This window comes from Leptonychotes weddellii, chromosome 8 (genome assembly GCF_054177405.1).
Source record: "Leptonychotes weddellii isolate Sample4059 chromosome 8, ASM5417740v2, whole genome shotgun sequence".
NCBI lineage: Eukaryota > Metazoa > Chordata > Mammalia > Carnivora > Phocidae > Leptonychotes > Leptonychotes weddellii.
Genome location: NC_138376.1, coordinates 60,360,707 through 60,384,776, shown reverse-complemented (window position 1 = coordinate 60,384,776; position 24,070 = coordinate 60,360,707). Strand labels below are relative to the sequence as shown.

General features: G+C 34.9%; 1 long non-coding RNA gene across 1 annotated transcript in view; it reads left to right on the top strand.

The window, feature by feature from the left end:
• Positions 1 to 2,788: 2,788 nt before the first annotated feature.
• Positions 2,789 to 24,070, top strand: part of LOC145723047 (uncharacterized) — a 179,328-nt gene continuing 158,046 nt past the window's right edge. Inside the window, exons 1-2 of the long non-coding RNA XR_014147776.1 lie at positions 2,789 to 3,027; positions 13,681 to 13,761. This is a non-coding gene — a long non-coding RNA (uncharacterized LOC145723047). The remainder of the gene's footprint in view (positions 3,028 to 13,680; positions 13,762 to 24,070) is intronic.

Genomic DNA, 24,070 nt, shown 5'->3' with positions numbered 1-24,070 from the left:
TTCCATCATTTGGTCTTCTATATCACTGATTCTTCTGCTTCATTTATCCTAGCAGATAGTGCCCTCATATTTGATTGCACCTCATTAATAGCCTTTTCGATTTCGACTTGGTTAGATTTTAGTTCTTTTATTTCTCCAGAAAGGGTTTCTCTAATAACTTCTGTGGTTTTTTCAAGCCCAGCTAGTATCTTTAAAGTGATGATTCTGAACTCTAGATCTGACATCGTACTAATGTCTGTATTGATTAGGTCCCTGGCAGTTGGTAGTACCTCTTGTTCTTTTTGTTGAGGTGATTTTTTCCATCTTGTCATTTTGTCCAGAGGAGAATAGATTAATGAGAGAACAAAATACTATCAGGGTAACAACGTCCCCAGAAAATATACTCTAAACAAATCAGAAAAGACCTGAAGCAGGGGGAAAAGAAAGGAAAATAGAGAAAAAAGGAAAAGAAAAAAAAAAGAAAAAGATAAAGATAAAGATAAAGATAAAAACAAACAAGAACAGAACAAAACAAAACAAAAAAAACAGAATGTGATCAAATATGATCAGGCTGGTACATAGATCAGTGCCACACATTAGATTTTGGATGTATTTTGGTCTGTTAGAAGAAACTGCCTCCCAAATTTTTAAAGAAAGAAAAACTTATATATGTACAAAAATAAGGGTTGATATGATGAAGGGATGGAATATGACTGTAAAGATGAAAATTATAAAAAATTTTATAAAAGGAATTCATAAGAAGTTGTTTGAAAAAAGAAAGAAGAGGATTAAAAAAAAAGAAAAAAAAGGGAGAGACTGTGATCAGGCAAGAGAGTAGAAAAAAACCATACACTAGAGATTTAGGGTATATTTTAATCTGTTAGAAGAAACTATCTCAAAATTTTAAAGAGAGAAAAACTTATATATATATATGCCAAAAATATGGGTAACTAATATGAAGGGATAGAATATGACTCTAAAAATGAAAATTAAAAATGTTTTTTAAAAAAGGGATTGATAAGATGTTGGTTCAAAAAGGGAAAAAGAAAAATTCAAAAAAAAAAAACAGTTAAAAAAAATTAACTTTGAAAGACTAAAAAATCATAGTAAAAGAGCCATGGATTCTATGTGTATTATTCTCCTAGTGCTGGAGTTCTGCTGTACTCATTGATCAGTAAACTTGGTCTTGGCTGGCTGTACTTGCTGATCTTCTGGGGGAGGGGCCTGTTGCAGTGGTTCCCAAATGTCTTTGCCAGAGGCGGAATTGCCCCGCCCTTGCCACGTCCGGGCTAAGTAATCTGCTCGGGTTTGCTCTCGGGAGCTTTTGTTCCCTGCAAGCTTTCCGTACAGCTTTGGAGGCTGAGAGTGAAAATGGCGGCCTCCCAATCTCTGCCCCAGAGGAGCCAAGAACTCAGGGCCCCACTCCTCAGTGCACCCCCAGAGAAAAGCGGTCAGTCACTCCCGTCTCCCCGGTCTCCGGCCGCACTCTGTGCTCACCTGGCCTGTGACCGAGCATTTCTATTTCTGGCACCCGACCCCGTGTGGAGTCTCCAAACCACGCAGATCCCTGTGGTGTGCTCCCGCGCCACTCCTCCCAAGGGAAGAAGGGGAGTCTCTCTGGATCTGCTGCTTGTTGGGTCCCTGCTGGAGGAGCAGTGACCCGACTGTGCCGCTGATCACGGTTTATGGCAACCCCGAGTTAAGAGCCCACACCTCGGCTCTGTCTCTGCAGCCGGCTTCCCTCTTCTGATACCTGGGAGCTCCACCACACTCAGGCACCCCTGGTCTTTCTGTGACCCCGAGGGTCCTGAGACCACACTGTCCCGCGAGGGTTCCACCCCCAGCTTAGCCACCGGTGCGACGTCCCTCATCGGAGCCAACTTCTAAAAGTTCCGATTTTGTGCTCCGTGGCTCTATCACTTGCCAGAAGCGGCCGCCGGATGCCTCCTCCCCCGCCGTCTATCCTCCCAAATATCGCCTCGGATTCACTTCTCCGCATGTCCTACCTTCCAGAAAGTGGTCGCTTTTCTGTTCAGAGAGTTGTTGCTATTCTTTTCTTCAATCTCCTGTTGAGTTCGTAGGTGTTCAGAATGGTTTGATCCCTATCCAGCTGAATTCCTGAGACTAGACGAAATCCAGGTCTCCTACTCCTCCGCCATCTTGCTCCCTCTGAAGAAGACTTTTTAAAGACCATAATTCCAAGTCATCACCAAAAGATAAAGTCATCACTATTGAAATATTTTGAAACTTAAACACTGAGATTTTATAATAGTTTTAAAATAAAATAAATGGATATTTGGCTTGAAAATCCCCTAACCAGGCAAAAGCATTTAAACCATGTAAACAAAACTAAATCTAATTTATATCATGAACATAAGCAAAATTTACATTATTTCTTATAAATGTATTGCTCTGATAACCATAAAAGAAACAGGCCATTTTCCTAAAATGGTGTAAAATAATCACTCTTTTTTTTTTTTTTAAAGATTTTATTTATTTATTTATTAGAGAGCGAGCGAGAGAGAAACAGCATGAGAGAGGAGAGGGTCAGAGGGAGAAGCAGGCTCCCCGCTGAGCTGGGAGCCCGATGTGGGACTCGATCCCAGGACCCTGGGATCATGACCTGAGCCGAAGGCAGTCACTTAACCAACTGAGCCACCCAGGCGCCCCTAAAATAATCACTCTTAACCAATCCTCTGCCATCTAGAAACCCTCGTTGTGATAACCGATCATTGTAAAGGTTAAAACACTTCCTCATTTTCTCTCTACAAGCCATCCTGCAATATCAGACCTCTGGGCTTAAATAAACATTGGTTTGAAGGCTTCTAGTTTTTAAATTGTTATGTGCACAATAAACTCTTAGTAAATAGTATTTTACTGAACTGGTTTTAATTTTTACACTTTTTGGATGTTTGACAGTTTCTGGTGTCAAAAGTGGGATACAGAGACGACCCCCTTCAATGCCTCGGAGGTTGATGAGCAACCATGTACTTGTTCCCATGTAATTCATTGTACTCACTGCTTTCTTGCTAACTGTTGAGTTAGAGGGTAAGTTTCTCTTAGGTCAAAGTTAGAATTCCCTGACTTTATTATGTATATCTGCATTATTTTTTTCGAAGCTCTTGTGGTAAGTCACCCATCAGTCCAGAAGGGAAAAAACTCAGAATTCTCTGGGTTTTGGGGCAAAAGTTAATCACTATACTCCCCATTGATTTGTCATTTTAAGGAACCTAGAGACAAAGATAGTTCCACCTGTTCTAAAATTTTCTCATCTCCCTCAGAAATTCCTACTTCCTATATAAACACTATAGACCAGGATCTTGAGGCTTAGATGCAAAATGGGTGAACTTTTGGATAATTTGGATAATTAGTGGCCATTTTGGGGAAACTTTAACCTAGATAAGATACCTCACATTAAGGGGCACTCTTGAAAAGAGGATCCCAGACCTCTTGGAGACCACAGAATGCATTTTTTTTATCGGTATGCATAAGTTTGTTTGTTTGTTTCTTTCTTTCTTTTAGATTTATTTATTTATTTATTAGAGAGAGAGCACACAGAAGGAGTGGGAGAGGGAGAGGGAGAAGCAGACTCCCCACTGAGCTGGGAGCCAAATGTGGGGCTCAATTCCAGGACCCTGAGATCATGACCTGAGCTGAAGGCCGACGCTTAACTGACTGAGCCACCCAGGCACTCCTGTATGCATAAGTTTCTAAAAGACAAAATGATTCCAAAAATAGCTTTTCTAAAACAATCCATACAGTGCACAAATAAAAATCTTCAGTAAAAAAATTTTGAACATCTGAGCAGATAACCTTAACTTAGTCCATCTTCCAGAAACACAATTTGGATCAAACTGTTCTTTCAGATTTTATATTACTGTATGTGAGACATGGCTAAAATTTAAAAATGCAAGCTATAAGATCTCTGTGTCTGTTTATTTGTTTATGTATATGTGTGTATGTATGTATGTATATTATGTATATGTCATATTTTTAAAAGTGTTCTATTTACTTGGCTTAAAAAATAAGCTCTTACACAAATTAAGTATTCCTAAAGCTCAGAAATATAGAAACCAACCCATTTTTTTTTCAAATTCACATAATGTGGGAGATAAATTTTTATAAATTAAAACTAGCTTAAGTTTTTTGAGTTTATAAAAATAGGCATGTCTTCAGTGTTGTCAACATTAAATGTAATCCAAAAATATAACTATTTCTGCCTATTACTAGTCAAGTAAGTTCATATTATCTCTATGTTACAGAATTTGTCAATAAGAGAAATAACTTAAAATGTTGGTTAGTTGTTTAGTATGTAACACAAACATAATTTAAAAAAATAATTTAAATAGGTATAAATGTGATAGACGTTTATGCTAAGTTAAACTAAATAATGGATATTCATTTAATATTTAGATTATTTCCAGATAAGATAATATACTGAAACATTAATTGCTAAACCTAAGTTTACTACTTTGGCTTCCTAATTTTTTATAGAGAGACAAAGGATATTTAGGTCTATTAATAAATATGTCTTTTGCCACATTAAAAACTGTACTATGAAAACTATAAAAAGGGGTGCCTAGGTGGCTCAGTCGGTTAAGTATCCAACTCTTGATTTTGACTCAGGTCATGATCTCAGGGTTGTGAGATTGAGCCCCATAAGATTTTCTCTCCCTCTCCCTCTTCCCCTTCCTACCTGCACCTTGCACACACACACACTCTCTCTCTCTGAAAAAAAAATGTACTATGATAAAATATATCTCTAAAAATTTTAATTTTATAATTATGTATTTGTAGTAATTTGCTAATCTATTATAGGATGCTAACATATGAAACAATTCACAATTGCCTGCTTTCTAATTTTCACTGTAAAGTAAAGGTTATCAGTTGTTTAAATTTATAATCATATATAAAAATAAAACTCCTAAGAAACAATAAAAGTGAGGAGAAAAAACTTTGTATACAAAGTATGGGAAGAAAATGGGATGTCTGTGTTTATATGAAGAACATGCATGGAATGTAGGGTGTGTTTTAGTTAAGGAAAAAAGAGAGTAATTCTTTCCTAAAATGAAATGACTGTCTGTTTCAGAATAAGAAGAAAAATATTAAGATAAAACTTAAATGGATAGGAAATTGCAGAAGTTTTGTGGAAAAGAAATTTTATGTTTTGAGGTCAAAGGTGGCTAAAATTAAATGACTTATTTATAAAGGTTTTTAAAACGAGATCAGTAATGTACTGATACAAAACTGGAGTTTAATTTTCTCTCTGTAAAAATCATAGAATTTCTTAGATTTTTGGTCTGCCATTAATAAAAGATTATCAAAGATTTGTCTTCACCTATAATGTAATATTCCAGGAAACAAGATTCTACATCTCATCAAAATATTTTCTGTTCTTCACATTGTCTTTATTAGGTCTTCCATTACTTAGAAAAATTAAGCATTTATAGTATTTAAAAAGCTGTTTCTTTTTTTAGGCCTATAGAACTTATTGAATTTGCCTTTGAGATCTTTGTTCAATTTGGCTAAATGGATAATTAAGTATTGTTTCACAGTGATTTGTGATCCTTTTTGATCAAGTATTTTACATCTTTTGACTTTTTTTTAGTATAGTTGACACACAATATTACATTAGTTTCAGGTGTACAACGTAGTAATTCCACATGTTTATTCATTATGCTATGCTTACTACGAGTGTAGCTACCATCTGACACCATACAACATTATTACAGTATCACTGACTATATTTCTTACACTATGCCTTTTATTCCCATGGCTTATTCATTCCATAACTGGAATCCTATATTTCCCACTCCTCTTGACTCATTTTGCCCATGCCCTCCACCCTCTCCCCTCTGGGAACCATTCTCATACACTGTTGGTGGGAATATAAATTGACACAGCTACTGTGGAAAACAGTATGGACGGTCCTCAAAAAATTAAAAATAGAAATATCATATGATCCAATAATTCCATTACTGGGTATTTACTCAAAGAAAAATAAAACCTAAATTGAAAAGCTATATTCACCCATACATTTATTACAGTATTATTTATAATACCCAAGATACGGAAGCAACCTAAGTGTCCATCAGTAGACAAATGAAACGGAAGATATGTTATATATTGGAATATTATACAGCCATAAAAGGATGAAGTTATGCCATTTGTGACAAAATGGATAGACCTAGAAGATATTATGCTAAGTAAAATAAGTCAGACTGAAAAAGACAAATATCGTGTGATTTCACTCATATACAGCATCTAAAACAAAACAAAACAAAAAACAAATTAAAAGAAGAATTAGACCTATAAATACAGAGAACAAACTGACATCAGCCCTAGAAACATTTTTATAGAGATGTCTCCTAAGGCAAGGAAAGCAAAAGCATCATTTGTCATTTTTCATAAACTTCCCCAAAGCGAATTCTAAATGAAATCTTTTTGACCTCAAACTAACTTTGGAATATTCTAAAGGCTCCCTGCAAGATCTCAAAGATTTGCTCTGTCTCCTTATAAAAAGAGAAATATTAATTTATTTAGGCTTATTCGACAGGTTAAATTGCATGGAAAACATCATCAAGTTTATATGGGCATATATTATTTATATAAGTGTTCCAGAAAGTATATGAAACTCCTAGAAATCTGGTTTGTCTTGGTATTATACTATCGGTCATAATTCCAGTTATTATTTTTAAATATTGTATATCATAAAAATAATCATATATACTTGTCAATTGCATCATATTTTTAGTGAATGCTCACCGCATCTTTAACCATGGCTATTTTTAAGACTTGTCACTCACAGACAATTATTGTTTTACCCTTGAAAGCACTGACAAGCAACTATAGGAAAAATGTTGCACTTTCAAAAAGATTTATGGAAAAATTGATTGATTCATATAACCACTAACTCAATATCAAGAAAAACAAGAACTAATTACATGGGACTGAATGAACTGATGAAGATGATTATAATTTTTATGACTTTGTTTGAAAGATTACTTGTACTTTAATGTTTTGTTCTCCAAATTTAAAGAATTCCCTTTTCTCCTTATTTTTAAAGCTTTCTATAACTTAAAGCAATTTGGTATAGTATACCTTTGCAAAACAAAGGTTGAAACATTTTTTTCTCCCTATCTGATCCCTCCAGAGTTCAGAAACTCTTATTAAATATTATTTTATGACAATATAGGTATTTACAGAAGTTCAAATATAATCTTTTCACTTTGTAACAGGATGCAATTGGGCAAGTCCTTAGCTTGGCTCCTCAGCCTAAAGAGACTTTTAAAGGTCTGACCTGAGATTCATTATTACCTGACAATTTTAAAGACCAAAGGTTAGCTTTATGGAGCTACTTTATTGGTAATATCTAAAGCTTTGATTGGAATATCACGTTGAGAATATGCATAGAATCACTATTCTTGCTACATTTATGTAAATAATCTGACCACATTTAATGACACTATACTTATTTTACAAACTAGTCTCACTGTAATTATCTTTGATAAAAATGGAATGACTATGGGGCGCCTGGGTGGCTCAGTTGGTTAAGCGACTGCCTTCGGCTCAGGTCATGATCCTGGAGTCCCTGGATCGAGTCCCGCATCGGGCTCCCTGCTCGGCAGGGAGTCTGCTTTGTCCTCTGACCCTATCCCCTCTCATGTGTTCTCTCTCTCTCATTCTCTCTCTCTTAAATAAATAAATCTTTAAAAAAAATGGAATGACTATAAAAAATTGTTTCAATAGAAAACTGTAGTATACCCTTTTTCGATTCCAGTTCTATTCATTATCTTTGAGGTTTTGTTATTTACCTGTTAACTTCAGAGAAATCATCACAACAGTATGGACAACCTTCATGCTTGTTGCTGTAGGGGCCACTTGAGAGTTCACCAGAACATCCAATGACATCATCAAAGACAGTCAAACTGCAAACCAGGAAACTCCATCAGATTGAAGCTGACATCCTTATTCTACCATCTAAAGATGTTTTGAACTCAAATCTAGACATTTTCTCAACTGGTTGCTCTTCACACAAAGAAACTGAGTTTATATTTTGCTCCAACTATTAACCTTTTTTTTCACTTTTGATTCCATAGAAACTTCTCTTATTAAATACCTGATCACTTATACAATAGAGAGGCCTAGTTTAAGTGGAACCTCACTTGCAATACCACTTCCTGAAATAAAATATCTTCATGTTCATTCTGTCCTAAGTAATCATGAATATATGTGATTGCCAATATACTATGTTGTGCTATGTAAATAACTCAGGAAAAAACTGAAACCCAATTACACATTATCTCAAAAAACGTAGGTTGACTTAGAAATGTAAAATCCGAATCTGATTGTAACCCATTTGATATACTTAAATCTTGTCCCCTGTGAATCTCTGCTTTGGGGAATTTTTTAATCCTTGGCTATTATTATCCTTACAGTTATTGTATTAATAACCTCCCTGGTGCATTGTATCCTCTGAAGTTTTTTAAATGCCTTTCAGCAGCCACTTACATATCAAATGATATCCACCAGGATTAGACAACTTGCAGAACTCAATGATCCAACCACATACGTTTGCAATGTTGATGGCAACTGTTAGTAATAGCCTCTACATGACTATCCATCCCAATGACTATGTCAACAGTGGTACCCAAGAGTAACACTACATTAGTTGGTCACACCCTCAGCTTGCTGAGACAATGACCAAAAGTGGAGAATTATTAAAATAACAATGTACTGGATACTACAGGGGAAAAAAAAGAAAGAAAACTTACACACAAGATCTTGTCTAAAAACTCCCATATTAAATACCTTCTCTGAGTGTTTGACAGACCCTCAACCACAACAAATACAAAACTAAACTCAGCATGCTCTTCATACCATACTCCATCACTAATCATACATTCCTTCCACATCCAACCAAATCTATTCTTCCACTAATATACCCGATTTTTCTTATTAGTGAAAACCATCCACTCTGTCATACCAACCAGAAACTGCAAAGTCATGCTCTGTTGTGTCACTTTCCCCACCCTACTTCTCTAATCAGTCATCAAGGGCCTTTAATTCTGCTTCTGATTATCTCTTCTTTCTCTATCCCCTTATCATCTCCTACTTGGACTTAACTGAGATAGGCTTCTGTCCAACTTTTCCATCAGTCCTTTTCTCCCTTCTATGTGCACTGTAGTCTGAAAGCTATCCCTAAAATATAAATCTTATTATATCACTTTCTGGTTAAAAATCCTGTTACTACTCATTGCCAAACAAGGAATAAAATAGTTTAAATTAAAGAGAAATACCTTCACATATATTCCCTTTATCTATCTAGTTATCTAATCTTTATATTTCCATCATACACATTTTTTCCCATGAAGTTGGCTCCTGGTATGTTGTGTTTTTCTTAAAATATTTGTTTGGAGCCATATTTTCTGGACTTGATTTTATGAGGCATACAAAACAATTGGATTTATTTCCATAAGATAGAGACAAGATCCAGATACTATTTATGAAGGTGAATATAGTAATGATTTGACAAATGAAATGAAGAAAAGGAGAAATGGCTACAGTAGGTGGTTGGTGCAATGGTGATGAAGATGAGCCCGTGGAGTAGAATAAGAAAAGAGATGCAATGAGGTACTTTGTGTGAGATAAGATTATATATGTTTATACCTGAGCTGTTATGATTCACCTTATCAGTATGGTTTCTTGGCATAACACTCACAGTGGACAACTAAAGGGACAGAAAGAACAAAGAGTCTTTTAGATTTTTCTTAAACGTTAATATGAGGATTTAGTAGAAAAGTGAAAATTAAATATGCAGAACACTACTATACAAATAAATGAGAACCACTTGCATTTAACATAGGAGTTGTATAATATCACTAAAAAATTGGAGCACCTTTTGATCACTAGATATTTAAACCATCTGTTTTACTTTAATAGTATTAATTTGTTAGCAAACACTTTATAAAACTTTTAGGAATGAGTAAAATCTGAAGTAAAGAGTTGTGGGTTTTTTTCTTTCTACTTTGAAGTCATGTTTTATGCTGAGCACTGTATGGAGCTCTGTAGAAATAAATAAACACGAGATAATCCCTACCCTCAAAGGAAATTACAAACCTTTTAAGGGTTTAAAACAAGCAAAACAAAAATCTAGAATTTAGTCAGTTAATAAAAATTTAGGCCCCAAACACTTTCCTCTTAAAAGTGTATAACCAAAGCATGAAAAAAGGGATATTTAATTTGTTTTGCTTAATTTATTGGTTACCTACTAGAACCAGAAGCCCCCTAACACTAAACAAAAAGAAAGTATTCATGGGAAATATTCAACATGAAAAAACATACCTGCCAAGAAACCAAACAACCCACATATAGCCAATAAAAGTGAAGACTCTTACTTCATACACTAAATGCCCCCAGATTGAAACTGTGTCAGTGAGAGAACATTTCACAGCTGTAAGACCTCTTTTTAGAGAGATTTTTCTGCCAGTGTCAAAATTCTGTAACAAATAAATCATTACTTAGAGAATCATACCCAAATTTCTAATAATAATAAGAGGAATGGACAGAAATGTCATTTTGAATTTCCAGGGAAGAGGAAGCTCTGTTGAGCAAACAACTATTTTGTAGTCCTTAGCATTGTTTAAAGATCACCTTCAGGGGCACCTGCGTGCCTCATTTAGTTAAGTACTGACTCTTGGTTTCAGTGCATGTCATGATCTTGGGGTCCTGAGATTGAGCCCCGTGTTGGGCTGTGTGTTCAGTGTGGAGTCTACTTGTCTGTCTCTCTCTGATCCTTCCCTGGCTCTCTCTCTCTCTCTCTCTGTGGAATAAATAAATAAAATCTTTAAAAAAAATAAAATAAGAAAATAAAGATCACCTTCAGAGCTATGGTCAGGGTCCATGTAGTCTAACTAGAAAGATTAAAGTCTAAGAAATCTTAAAAAAACAAAAAAATAAAAATAAAGTCTAAGAAATCTTATATTTTGAACCCAAGAAAAGACAGATACTTTCAAAATTTGGCTTTGAAATCATTAGTTTAAATTATCTGTAATTTAAAAATAAGAATAACTTCAAGTGCTGTCCTGGTATAAAACTATAGATATAGGATGTTCTCCAGTTCTGCAGTAAAGCAAAATTTGTGCAAAAATTTAATTTTTTCTGCTTTTCTTTGTTTCCTCACACATAGCATAATCAGAACCATTTCTCATTGGAGAACTTGAGGATAAATTACTAATGTCATTTAATGCAGTTTTGGCCCCATAGTTTATATTCTGCTTTGTCCTTCAAATGATCATTAAATGTTTCTCACCTCTCTCTAATGTTTAAAATATTACCGTCGGTAGGCATAATGAGACAGAAGTATGGAGTAGAGAAGCATTTATTGAGAAATAGATTTCTATAAAAGGTCATTGAGATTTAAATTTAGAAAGGAGACATTCATATTGAAATTTCCAAAATGAATTTTGACACTGGGTAAAAGGGTCACAATAAAATGTGCCCTGGATCTCCTTGAGTATAGGCTAGAGGTAGTGACTCGCATCATATCAATAAAATATAGACAAAGGAAAAAAATGAGTTTACAGTGCAGAAAACTAGCAAACACCACCTTAACCATGTGATAAAGATTAACATCATCAGTAATAATTTGTGCAGATACCATGTACCCCTTGATATGACATGATGAGAAAGTCACCTCATCTTATGATGTGTTTCCCTCAAACCATATCCTAAGCCTTATTATGAGAAAAAGATCACACAGCATAAGTTGAGGAATAGTCTACAAAATACCTGACCACTACTCCTCAAAATTGTTAATGTCATGAAAAACAAGGAAAGACTGAGAAACTCTCACAGCCTAGAGGAGACTAGGAGACCAGATGACTAAATGCAATGTGGTATTCTGGATTGAATCCTGGAACAGAAAAAGGACATTAGTGGAAAACTTGGTAGAATCTGAATAACATCAATAGTTTAGTTAATAATAATGTACCAGGGGCGCCTGGGTGGCTCAGTCGTTAAGCGTCTGCCTTCGGCTCAGGTCATGATCCCAGGTTCCTGGGATCGAGTCCCACATGGGGCTCCCTGCTCGGCGGGAAGCCTGCTTCTCCCTCTCCCACTCCCCCTGCTCGTGTTCCCTCTCTCGCTGTGTCTCTCTCTGTCAAATAAATAAAAAAATCTTTAAAAAAAATAATAATAATGTACCAATGTTATTCTTAGTTTTGACAGATGTGCCATGGTTATGCAAGATGTTACTTAAGGAAAACTAGATAATGGGTATAAGGAAACTCTATATTATCTTTGCAAACTTTCTGTAAATCCAAAATTATCCCAAAATACAAAAAAAAAATTATTAAGCACACACACATATACACACACCCCACAATCAGGACTTACAGTTTTTTAAAAAATAAGGATGCCTAATTACATACATCAATAGGACCCTTCTTTTCATGGACAAACAAAACCATTTTACTAGTTTCTTTTTTTTCTAAAGATTTTTATTCATTTATTTGACAGAGAGAGAGTTAGCGAGAGCAGGAACACAAGAAGGGGGAGTGGGAGAGGGAGAAGCAGGCTTCCCGCAGAGCAGGGAGCCTGATGCGGGGCTCGATCCCAGCGTCCTGGGATTATGACCAGAGCTGAAGGCAGACGCTTAACGACTGAGCAACCCAGGCGCCCCCATTTTACTAGTTTCTTGATACTTAAATCTAGGCTTAGTATTAAAGTAACTTTGAGATTTTAGTTGCATTAGAAATTTAAGCAGCCTAAATGAGACTTTTAGATTTGCATTATGCATGCAGGGAAACAATGGTGAGTGCTTTGTGAAATTAATATTACTGTTTTTCTTTAAATTATTATTTATTGAACACTGGTAGGACATAGGGAACTTTTTAAAGCATTATACTTATACATAGGTAAGCTGGTATCCAGAAAAACATTTTTAAAAAGATTTTTATTTATTTATTTGAGAGAGTACATGAGAGCACAAGCAGGTTGGGGGGTAGGGGAGTGGGAGGGGCAGAGGGAGAGGGAGAAGCAGACTCCCCGCTGAGCAGGGAGCCCCATTCGGGGCTGGATCCCAGGACATCTGAGATCATGACCTAAGCAAAGGCAGACACTTAACTGACTGAGCCACCCAGGCTCCCCGGTACCCAGAAAATTTATTATCAGACTTGGAACCAGAGTGCAGTCCTTCTGAATTCTGGGTATAATTCTTTCAGTCATACCTTGGAGCCTACTAGACAGCTCCCACAATTCCATGGGGCATGTGAGATACTCAGCGGAGAAGTCATCTTCTTTCTCAGTGGAATTTCTATCCCAGAAACCTACTGAATTGGCAGAGACCATAATTTTTCTATCATGATTTATAGAGTTAATTTGCTGCATCCTTTATGGGGATTTGGTTATCCCCTTTACAACTATACCTGATTCAATTGCTGGGATCATCAGAATTATGAATTAAAGATAATAACAAAGTTGCTTGCTGTGTTCCTTTTAAGGTTGATATAATAGCCTCTGAGATGACATCTAGTGATCCTCATATAATCACTTTGTGTAATTCACAGGGAATTAGTGTAGGCCTGATTTAGTGAGTTGCTTTAGTGAGAGGATGTCACTTCTAAGATTGGGTTATAAAAGACTGTGGCTTCCACCTTGGGTATGCTCAGGCACTCTCACTTTCTTCTAAATCACTTTCAGCTTCCGGAAAGCCGGCTGTAAGTCATGAGGCAGTGCTGTGGGGAGACCTACCTGGAGAGGACCAAGGGCTGCCACAACCACGTGAGTGAACTTGAAAATAGATGCTCCCCAAAATCTCCCTGCCCAACTCAGTTGTGACTGTAGGCCGTGAGAAAGCTTGGGCTACAGCCATCTAGCTAAGCTATGCTTGCATTTCTGATCTGCTGAAACTGTGAGATAAGAACTGCTGGTTATTTTTAAGCCACTGCGTTTTGGGTATTATGCTATGCAGCAGTGAAGAACTGATAGAGTTGATAAGGGGTAGGGGACAGATTTTAAACAGATACATATATTTACTTAATGCTGAGTGTATTACTACAATTTTCTATTATCTTTTTTATGAAGACCGAGTATAAAATAACATTCACTTATTCAATTTTGTCTGATTGAGAAGTGTGGTTTATAATTTTCTTGATAATCTAAAAATAATTATGGAAGCCCTTATTCTCTCATTTGTTTTTTTTGTACTTGAGGCCATCTTTGGGACCAAAAGAATTAAAACAAAATAGAAGTTGAGCTTTTGTTTTACTTTTTGATTGTTAAAATGTTCTAATGAGATGAAAACATGTCTTTACTGAAAAATGTCATAAATCACCTGCCGTACATTAATTTAAATATATTGAAGGGCAGCACATAGATGTGTCTCCATTTATAAGAACACCAGACTAGTACCTTAACTGGCATAGCAGCCCATGTGATACTTTGAAAAGTGTCTGTTCTTTCTTTTTGTTCTTTTCTTTTATAATTAAATCATTTTATACACATTCAAAAAAATTTTATATTATTTTTATTTGCTATTTTAAATTTTGTTTGGATTTAAGGCCAGATCAGATGTCTTACTACTATTTATATGTCATATGTCTATCTGTAATTTTACGTACATACATATGTACAGTATGTATATAAGTACATGCATAGATGTATCTTTATTTCTTCATTGCCTTTGTGATTATAGTACAATAAAAGTAACTACAAAAAATAAGCTGAATTTATATCAGAACCTTCTAACCTTTCTCAAATAATATATATTCATTGTGGAGAGGAGGGGATATAAACTTGAACAAATTTTCCTAGATAATTCTGCTGTTTAAATCTCAAGTAGATAAATGTGACTCTAAAGAATTTTTCTGTTTTTCCTCTTTGAAATCAGACATTTTTATGAATTTGTTTTGTTAAGTTAAAAATATATGCCCTAGGGATTATTATTATGGAACAGTTATGATGGGACATACTGAACATTAAACATGGATTCTGCTCTCACATGACTCGCAATCTAGTGGAAGGGACAGAGAGAAAGCAACTACCTACAATTCTGTGCTTTATGTGTAGCATCTTTAAACTTATGGTCCAAAAGAATAGTGACTCCAAAATAAACATACAGAAATCAACTGCATTCCTTTACACTAATGATGAAACATCTGAAAAAAGAAATAAAGGAGACCATGACATTCACAATAGCATTAAAAACAATAAAATAAATAAATTTAACCAAGGAAGGGAAAGATCTGTAAAAGGAAAATCACAAAAGCTTGCTGAAAGAAATGAAAGAAGACACAAGCGAATGGAAAGATACCTGGTGTTCATGGATCAGAATATTATTAAAATGGTCAGAATACTCAAAGCCATCTACAGATTCCACACAATCCCCATCAATTATCAAAGCATTCTTCACAAAATAGAAGAAACAATCCTAAGATATATATGGAACCACAAAAGCCCCCAAACAGTCAAAGCAATCCTGTGAAAAAGAATAAAGCCAGAAGTATCATCCTTCTGGATTTCAAACTATACTACCCCAACCATAGTAGTAAAAACAGTATGATACTGGCACAAAAATAGACATATTGACCAATGGCATAGAATAGAGAGCCCAGAATTAAACCCTGGCATATACAGTCAACTAATATTTGACAAGGGAGCCAAGAACACCCAATGGGGAATGGATAGTCTCTTCCACAAAAGGTGGTGGGGAAACTGGAGAAACACATGCTGAACCATGAAACTGGACCCATATCTCACACCACTCACAAAAAAATAACTCAAAATGGATCATAGACTTAAACATAACACCTGGTACCACAAAACTCCAAGAAGAAAACAGGAAGTTCAACAATATTGGTTTGTCAATATTTTTTTGAAGCATGACCCCAAATGCACAAAGAACAAAAGAAAAAAATCAGCAAATGGGACTACATGAAACTCAAAAGCTTCTGTATAGCAAAAGAAACAATTAACAAAATAAAAAGACAACCTACAGAGTGGGAAAAAATTTTTGCAAACCACCTATCAGATATATCTAAAATATATTTTAAAAAACCTCAGTCAATTCAATACAACAAAACAAAACAAAACAGAAACCCCAAGCAATCTGATTACAAAATGGGCAGAAGAACTAAACAGACATTTCTCCAAAGAGGACATGAGACGGCCAATAGACACATTAAAAGATGCTCGACATCACTTATCATCAGGGAAATGCAAATCAAAACCACAATAAGATATCATCTCACACCTGTTAGAAAGACTGTCAAGAAGACAAGAAACAACAGGTGTTGGAGAGGATGTGGTGAAAAGGGAACCCTTATATATTGTTGGTTGGAATGTAAATTGGCCCAACCACTATGGAAAAAAATAGTTTCCTCAAAAAATTAAAAATGGATCTACCATACAATCCCACTTCTGGGTATATACCAAAGGAAATGAAAACAGTTTTTCAGGAAGATACATGTACTCTCCTGTTTACTGTAGCATTATTCATAATTGCCAAGATATGGAAATAATCCAAATGCCAGTCAACAGATGAATAGATAAAAAAGATGTGGTACATATGCACAGTGGAATATTATTCAGCCATGAGAAAGGTAGATACCCTCCCATTTGCAACAACGTGGATGTACCTTGGGCACATTACACTGAGATAATTCAGATAAAGAAAGATAAGTAAACACCAGCACTCATCACCTACACCATCCATCCCTTGGTAACCACCATTTTACACTATTTTTTTATAGGTATAACTTTTTTAGATTCCATATGTAAGTGATATCATACATTACTTACCTTTCTTTATCTGACTTATCTCAGTATAATGTGCCCAAGGTACATCCACGTTGTTGCAAATGGGAGGGTATCTACCTTTCTCATGGCTGATGGGTTAGCCTGGTGATGGGTATTAAAGAGGGCACGTTCTGCATGGAGCACTGGGTGTTATATGCAAACAATGAATCATGGAACACTACATCAAAAACTAATGATGTAATGTATGGTGATTAACATAACATAATAAAAAAAAAGAGTGCTGGTGTTTAAGTGTTTAAACTTGTAACAGGTAGTAAATAAGCCATAGAGATCTAATGCACAGTATAGTGAATATAGACAATAATATTGTACTATAATTATGTAATGTGATAACTATCACATGGGCAATCACATTATAATGTATAAATGTATCAAAGTAATACATTGTACACCTTAACCTTACACAGTGTTGCACATCAAATTTATTCAATAGAATCTAAGAAAACAGACAAAACAAAACAAACAAGCAAAGAACAGTGACTCAATTTTGCTACTCTCACAATTGGCACTAGCAGTGACATATAAACATTTTAGTCCCTGTCATCATAGTGTGGCTATATTACTGTCTTAGTTCATTCAGGCTGCTGTAACAAAATATCACACATTTGGTAGTGTATAAACAACAGAAATTTATTTTGCATAGTTCTGGAGTCTGGAAGTCCAAGATCAAGGCACCAGCATTGTCAAGTTCTGGGGAAGGTGTGCTTCTGGATTGCAGACTGCTGACTTCTCGTTGTGTCTTCACATGGTGGAAGAGGCACAGGATCTCTTTGCAGGGTGCTAATCCCATTTATGAAGGCTTTGTCCTCATGACCTAATCACCTCCCATCTCCTAACATCATCACATTGGGCATTAGGATTCCAACATGTGATTTGAGGGGTTGGGAGGAACACAAACATTTAGACCATAGCAATTAGTATAATTTTTTGTTAAGTTTGTCTTTCATTTTGAGATGATGGTCAACAGATATGCAAAGAGTGTTTTAGGTCAGAGCATTGATTATAATTGAAACAAAAAGTGAACTCATTGGAAATGAAGTTATTTGTACAAAAAACTCAAAAGGACAAAGGACAAATCATTCAACATGTGATAAATGTTAAGTATGCAGTTAGTGATATTCAGCAAAAGATAAGGAATAATTAGAGATGAAATAAAAAAGTATTCATTCAAAAATATATTTACTGTGGCTAGGAAGATCAGCAGTGTGGAATGACTATTGACTTAATGCTATCTCAAGCAAGGATAAGACTTTGAGATGAAAGAACTGATGATTAAATTTTTTCTCTGAAAAACTAGGATGATTCACAGGTTCAAGGCCAGTTGTCCTTTCTGTACATCATCAAATTGTGTGGTGGTACATGCTGGCTGCTGAGGAAGAGAGTCGCTGTGATCCTCATCAAGAGAGATAATACCTGCATCAACAGATATTTTTATGGATGAAGTAGTTTATTTTTAGAAAAACTGGCTAAGGATGATATATTAGCAAGAAGAGAAGTGTGCCTGGTTTCAAAGCTTCAAAGGACTCAAATAAGTAAACACTCATTTCGTGAAGCTGCAAGCGGAGTCTGTAAGCCAAAACCCCTTAGACATTGTGGGCTTAAATACAAAGAGATTTTGGAAGGCCTACTCTGTGATTGGAGGTTAGGTACAAGTGTCAGAGAAATATTCATAGTTTAGAGCACTCAGGGCAAATCATTTAGAGTATCAACAGACACACAGAAGCCCCTGCCTTGTGTCTTAGACCCCAGCATGACCCAGTGGTCTCTTCTTTGTGAGTACTCTCCCAGTTTTGGCTCCCAAAGCCTCTCTTGCTGGTTCCCTGTATCCTTGTGGTTAAACTCTGACCTGCACTTGATAAATTCTTTCTGTTATCTGTTGCATTTCACCTTGTCTTCTAGTTTTGGTTTGTTTCCTAATTTCTTTAATCACAAAACTCTTAATGACACATTTAAAACTAATAGAATATGGTTAAGGAAGATGAACATAATGTTCTCTATTCTCTGCTGGATCCTAAAAAAAGTCCACTGGATAAAAGTGCACTTTGTATAGTTAAAGTCATGATTTATGCAAGTCATTAATATTTTGTAAAAAGCAGTAATTTCTCATATCACATGTAGTGAATGTTTTTCCCATATGATCTAAAGATATATGTAAACAATACAGTGTTTGTTTTATAAAGAGATAAAATTGTATGGATGCAATAATCTCGATTAAAGTATAATTTAGCTGTAGTCACATGTACATTATTTATATGAGTAGGAAACATGAAGATAAAATGCAATAGCATAGAGTAAGTCTTTTAACTCACACACAGATGTGACATTGTTTAATCTACAAGTAGCCTGGAAAGAGTGGGTGGGTTTTTATCATATTCTTACTGATGTTTCCAGCCTAAGTAGTAAAAGGATGTGTAAACTTTCTAAATTTTGTCAGTAAAACTTACTTCATCCATTGCTAAGTTTCAGCCAGTTTGAGGGTGAAACAAAGCAGCTGTTAATGCCATGTAACTTTGCTTACGCTGTGGTTGAAGACAGAACATCATGAAGGGCCCATACTATGGTGTAAGAAAGGCCTAATACTTGAAGATTAACTATCGTGAGTATTTGTGGTGGCCAATGCACATTTGATCATTTACTATCCTAAAGAAAAATGATTTACACTAAATCCCACCCTAACCATTTTCAACCGATCAATTGTAAGCCTTACTAACGTTTCAAAGAAGAAGAATAAATAACCCAGGGTTGAGTCATAAAACCCTTATGGAGGCAAGAAAATAAACAGGATTTGTTGAATGAGGGAAAGACGAAATCATGGTAGACGTTTGATAACATTCAGCGTATTGAATCCTACAGTTTCTACATTTCTGTACTCTGTCCTATAAACTGTATCCTCCTTGGTCTCCTCCACTCAGAAAGTCTGTGTGATTCTGAAGGAGTTCCCCCATTCTGTGCTGCACCTTGGAAACTCTGAAGACCTTAAGCTGGGACAACCTTAGGGCTCACCTGGTCCATTTCCCTTCTCTCAGGGATCATTGTTCTTTAGTGTCTAATGTTCAGTGCCTTCACAACTATTGTTTCATATATTTTATTTGTTGTTTCAGCTGCTTCAGGTAAGAGGTTAAATCTTGTCCTTCGTCATGTTGTTCAGAAGTGGAAATTTTGTTTTGTTTTAATTAAACAGTTGAATTCCCCTGGTTGACACCAGTTCTAAGTCAGCTCCCCATCTGATCCATTTTGAACTTTTGTGTTTGGAATGACATACGGTGGAGGCTCATTTTCTTTTTCTGTGGATAATCCAGTTGTTCTAGCACCATTTGTTAGGAAGCAATATACTGCATGGTTTCATTTGTATGTGGAAACTAAAAAAATTTAAAAGTTGAACTCATGAAAATAGAAAGTAGAAAAGTGGTTTTCAGGGACTGGGGTGTGAGAGAATAGAGAGAGGTTGGTAAAAGGGTACAAGTCTTTCAGTTATAAGATACATAAAGTTTGAGAATCAAATGTATAACATGGTGACTATAGTAGTTAACACTGTATGGTGTAATTGAAATTTGCTAAGAGAGCAAAACTTAAAAAAAAAGGTAAATATGAGAGGTGATGGATGTGTTAATTAACTCAATGGAGGGAATCCCTCCACAATGTATATAAAATCATCACATTGTATACTTTGAATATCATATGATTTTATTTGTCAATTATAGCTCAATAAATCTGGAAAAAGAGGTATGTCTTTTCCCACTAAGTTAATTGATACTTCGGTTGAAAATTAATTGACCATACATACATGGATCTAGTTTTATAGTTCTTATTCTGTTCTATTGACAAATTATCTCTTTATTTAGGTATTCTTTAATTTCAGTGTTATTTTATAGTTTTTAATGTAGAAGTATTGCACATATTTCATTAGATTTATTCTCAGATATTTGAAGGTTTTGATACTATAATAAATTGCATTTTAAAATTTTCATTTTCCAATTATTTGTTGTTAACATATAAAAGTACCATTCACTTAGTAGTTTATTTGTTGTTAACATATAAAAGTACCACTTACTTAGTAGTTTTTTAGTAGTTACATAGATTTCTGTACATGTGTAATCATGTCATCAGTGAATAATGGGAGTTTAACTTCTTCCCATCTCATAGTTCCATCTTTTATTTCTTTGTCTCACACATGAACAAGAGTACAGAATCTTTGCCCTGTCCCAGTTTTAGAGGAAGAGGATTTAGTTCTTCACCAGTGAGTATGATGTTAGCTGTAGGCTTTTCATAGATAACCTAGATCAGATTAAAAAAGTCCTTTCTCTTCCTAGTTTATTAAAAGTTTTTATCATAGAAGAGTGTTAAATTTTGTCATATACTTTCTCTGCACCTATATAGATAATTCATTTATCTATTATCTATTAAGATAATTTCTCCTTTATTGTGTAAAAAGTAGTAATTTATACTGGTTGAATTTTGAATATTAGGCCAATCTTGCATTCTTGGGATATACCTTGCTCGATCATGAAGTATTATTCTTTGTATTTGTTGCTGAATTTGAAGTGCTAATATTTTGTTAAGAATTTTGCATCTGTTTATGAGGAATTTTAGTCTATAGTTTTTCTTCTTCTGGTGACCTTTGACATCAGGGTATTGCTAATGTTTTAAAATGAGTTAGGAAGTAACCCTTCCTCTTCTTTTTTTTTTTTTTGTGAGAGTTTATATAGGATTTGTATTATTTCTTTTTAAAATGTCTGATAAAATTTATCAGTGAAGACTTATGGGCCTAAAATGTTCATTGTGGAAAAGTGTTTTTAATTACATTTCAATTTATTAGCAGATATAGGTTTTTTTGGGTTTTAAATTGTTTCCTTTCCTATTTGGTCTGATAATTTGTGTCCTTTAGGGAATTTGTATATTTTATCTAAGATGTTAAGTGTATTTACTAGAATCTATAGCAATAATCCTTCTTGCTTTCCTGAGATCAACAGTCTGTGTTGTCCATACTATTTTTTTGATCATTCCAGAGATTAGACAATTTTACTGAGATTATCAATAATAAAGTAATCTTTGGTTTTGTTAACTTTCTTTGTCATTTGTATGTTTCCTATTTCACTGATTTCTTCTCTTATTTTTTTATTTCCTTTCTTCTACTTATTTGGGGTTTAATTTGCTCTCCTTTTTCTAAATTCTTAATGAAAACTTATCCATTGACTCCACACATTTATTTAATGACTATTTGATAAGCTATCAGTTGCCCTCTAAGCACTACTCTAACTGAATTTCACATGTTTTGATATGTTGTTTTTTCATTCTTTTAAGTTTTTGTTCTTTTGTTCAAAGTGTTTTCTAATTTTCTTGCGTTTCTTTGATGCATAGGTTATTTGATTTTTATGGCTTAATTTAAAATTATTTTGAAGATTTTTCCATATCAAGATAGCTTATATTACTTATTTCTAACTTAATGCTTGTGTGACTGAAGAATATACTCTATATAATTTCAACCTTTTTATATTTGAGATTTATTTTATAGCCCAGCATATGACCTATTTTCAGTGTTCCATGTGCTCTTGAAAATAATGCGCATTGAGTGTAATGTTCTGTATGTGTCAATTAGTTCAAATTGGTGGTTAGTATTGTTCAAATCTTCTTTTAAGCTCATGGGCATTTGAGATTATGTCTTCTTGAATGGTTGATTCCCTTATCATTTTGGAATATACCTCTTTATCTTTGTTTATATTCTCTTTGTCTTAAAGTCTTCTTTGTGTGATAATAATAAAGCCATACCAGATTTATTATGCTTAGTGTTTGCATGTATATCTTTTTCTATACCTTTACTTTCAGCTCTTTGCTGTGCCTTTGAATTTATTATGTGTTTCTTGTTTTGTTTTTTTTTAAGATTTTATTTATTCATTTGACACAGAGAGAGAGAGATCACAAGCAAGGGGGAGGGGAGCAGAGGGAGAGGGAGAAGCAGGCTCCCGGCCAAGCAGGTAGCCCAATGCTGGGCTCAATCCCAGGACCCTGGGATCGTGACCTGAGCCGAAGGCAGACGCTTAACCGACTGAGCCACCCAGGTGCCCCTATTATGTGTTTCTTGTAAATAGCATCTGTTGGGTCTTGCTTTTTTATTCAGTCTGACAATTGATATCATAAGACTTAAATATATAAGTTATTTGTTTTCTATTTATCCAAGTTTTTATTTGTTCCTTTCTTGCCTTGTTTTGGGTGAATCAGGTATTTCTCATGTTTAATTTTACTCCTTTCTTGGCTTTTTATGTCTATCTCTTCATGTATGTATGTGTGTGTGCACGAACTTAGTGGTTACTCTATAACACAGAATGATATGTATCTCTAATTTGTCACAATCTACCTTCAAATAATTGTATACTTTTTCCTGATTCTTACAATAGTATAATCCCAGTTTTTGTGCTCTAATTGCATTATATTTTACTTTATGTATGTTATAAACACCAAATATATTATTATTTTTGTTTTTTGTATTTTGTATTTTGTATTTTGTTTTAAAAAGTGAGAAGTTTTTAAGAGTAAATAGATATATAGATAGTTTAAGAAAGCTATTTTATATTTTAAGCAAGTATTTCATGTTTCTGATGCTCATCAGTCCTTCCTGTGGATCCAGGGTTTCATCTATTATTTCCTTTCTGTCTTTTTTTAGCAGGTCTGCTAAAAAAATCTTTTTTTAGGATAGGCCTGCTAGAAACAAATTATATCAGATTTTTATCAGTTGGAAGAGGTAGTCGTCTTTTATTATTAAAGATATATTTTGCTGAGGGGCACCTGGTGGCTCAGTCTGTTAAGCGTCAGACTCTTGATTTGGGCTCAGGTCATGATCTCAGGGTTGTGAGATGGAGCCTGGCTTCAGGCTCCACACTTAGTGCAGTCAGCTTTTCTCTCTCTCCCCGTCTCTCTGCCCCTCCCCACACACTCTCTCTCTCTGAAATAAATAAATAAATCTTTAAAAAAAAGATATATCTAGCTGAATACAAAATTCTAGGGCTTTTTTTTTTTTCAGCACTTTAAATGCACACTACCCCCTTTTTTCCTAGCCTCTGTTTTCTGGTGAGAAGTCAGACATCAACTGTATTGTTATTCTTATCAATGTAATGTATCTTTTTTCCTCAGGTGCTTTTTTTTTATTATTATGTTATGTTAATCACCATACATTACATCATTAGTTTTTGATGTAGTGTTCCATGATTCATTGTTTGCATATAACACCCAGTGCTCCATGCAGAACGTGCCCTCTTTAATACCCATTACCAGGCTAACC